The 2202-nt window shown below is 44.2% G+C and overlaps 1 long non-coding RNA gene across 2 annotated transcripts in view; it reads left to right on the top strand.

Annotated features, from left to right (window-relative positions):
- The window catches only part of LOC106819315, a 13274-nt gene extending 12067 nt beyond the window's left edge, over positions 1-1207 (top strand). Inside the window, exon 4 of one of the 2 annotated variants that reach the window (XR_001395397.1) lies at positions 1051-1207. This is a non-coding gene — a long non-coding RNA (uncharacterized LOC106819315). The remainder of the gene's footprint in view (positions 1-1050) is intronic. The other variant, XR_001395396.1, reaches the window with a different exon arrangement.
- The last annotated feature ends 995 nt before the right edge of the window (positions 1208-2202 follow it).

The following is a 2202-nucleotide window of genomic DNA, read 5'->3' as shown; positions in this document are numbered from 1 at the left end:
CTCTCTCTCTCTCTCTCTCTCTCTCTCACTTCCCCCACTGTCTCAATTCAAATTGAAATTAATTATGTTTTTGTTTGAACAGGTGTGACCAGGGCAGTGACGTACGTGTCCCAGATGGTTATATGAAGGTAAAATGTACATTTTGTAACTATTATCAGAGACAGTATACAATTAGACATGATATGAAAACACAAGATCCATGCGTTCTGTCTATCCGTCCGTCAGCCTATCTCCCCCCCCCCACTTGTTTGCTCTCTCTTTCTCCCTTTCTCTCCCTCTCTCTCTCCCTCTCTTGCTCGCTCGTTCTTTCTGTGCCCCTTCTCTGTCTTTCCCTCTCCACACACTCCCCTTCTTATTCTCTCTCTCTATCTAGCTTACATTTATGTAAGTATGAGTCTAACGCGTTAATTGTGGTTAATATGGTATTGTAATGCCATCTATCGGCAGCAAAAATTACACATTAAACGCTTACCATTTATTTCACTACATGTCTGCGCATCATCTGCATAATAGTCATATAATAAATAATTATTCATGAACTTGTTACTATAGGTAGCGGGCACGAAATTTGCAAAAGTAGTATTAACAGTAACGCATGTGTTAGCAAGCATAAATGCAACACGTTTCAAGTCATGTAAAAATCATCATGGCACTGTATTTGCAGCTGCCATTGCCAGAACGTGTGGCGCGTTTCTTCGTCTCTAAAAGTCTGAAATCAGCAGTTCATCGGTGAGGGCGCCACCTTCCACATGGTGCAGTATACAGTAGCTGCCATAACTGGTAAATGCTTCATGCTGTCTCTCTCTCTCTCTCTCTCTCTCTCTCTCTCTCTCTCTCTCTATCTCTCTCTCTCTCTCACACTCTTTCTGTCCCTCTCTCACACACTCTGTCCCTTTCATACTTCCCCTTCTTTCTCACTCTCCTTCTATCTCCCATGTTAGCACAAAATTCGCAAAAGTAATATTAACTGTAATGCATATGCTAGCTAGCAAGCATAAATAAAACACTTTTAAAAATCATATAAGATTTATCATGACACTGTATTTGCAGGTACCACTGCCAGAAAATGAGACGCATTTCTTCGTCTCTAAACGTCTTAAATCAGCAGTTCATCGGTGAGGGCGCCACCTTCCACATGGGGCAGTACACGGCCGCTGTCATGTCAAGGAAAGTCATACAGTAGCTCCCATAACTGGTAAATGCTACAATGTATGTCTGTCTCGTCCTCTCTCTCTCTCTCTCTCTCTCTCTCTCTCTCTCTCTCTCTCTCTCTCTCTCTCTCTCGTTATCTAGCTCCCTCTCTCTCATTCTCTCTCAGAGATGAGAGGGAAGCTAGATTAACGTGAGAGAGCCAGGAGCTAGCAGTAAAGAGAGAGAAGGCTGAGAGAGAGGGAGCTACGAATAACGAAAGAGCACGAGAGAGACTGAGAGAGAGAAAGAGCGAGAGAGACCGAGAGAGATAGGGCGGAGAGAGAGAGGAGGAGAGAGAAGAGAGACGAGAGAGAGAGACGAGCAGAGAGAGAGAGAGAGAGAGAGCAGACGGGGCTAGATATACGAGAGCGAGAGCAGAAAGAGAGAGAGAGATAAGCAGAATGAGAGAGAATGCTGAGAGAGCAGAAGTAGATAACCGAGAAGCAGAGAGGGAGAGAGCAAAAGTACGTGGACAGCAAAGAGAGCAGACATACATTGCCAGCATTTACCAGTTTATGGCAAGATCTACTGTCATGACGTTTTCGCTTTACATGTACAGGCGAACGGTGTACTGCCCCATGTTGCCAAGGATGGCGCCCCTCACGATGAACTGCCTTGATTTCAAGGACGTTCTAGAGAGACGAAGAAATTGCGTCTTCCATTTTCTGGCAGTGCGTCCTGCAAATACAGTGTCCATGATAAATCTTATATGATTTTTAAAAGTGATTTATTTATGCTTGCCTAGCTAGCATGTGTGCATTACAGTTAAATCATTACTTTTGCAAATTTCATGCCTAACATGGGAGATAGAAGGAGAGTGAGATAGAAAACGAAAGGGAAATTAATGAAAAGGACAGAGTGTGTGAGCGAGAGGGACCAGCAAGACGAGAGAGGAAGAGAGAAGAGAGAGAGAGAAGAGAGAGAGAGAGAGGTGAGACGAGAGCCAGATAGAGAGGAGGAAGAGACAGCATAACGGCATTTACACCAGTAGCATGGCAGCTACTAGCTGGT

This window comes from Priapulus caudatus, unplaced genomic scaffold (genome assembly GCF_000485595.1).
Source record: "Priapulus caudatus unplaced genomic scaffold, Priapulus_caudatus-5.0.1 Scaffold3156, whole genome shotgun sequence".
Classification (NCBI taxonomy): domain Eukaryota; kingdom Metazoa; phylum Priapulida; class Priapulimorpha; order Priapulimorphida; family Priapulidae; genus Priapulus; species Priapulus caudatus.
The sequence above is the reverse complement of the archived record's forward strand: the minus strand, read 5'-3'. Positions and strand labels throughout refer to the sequence as shown.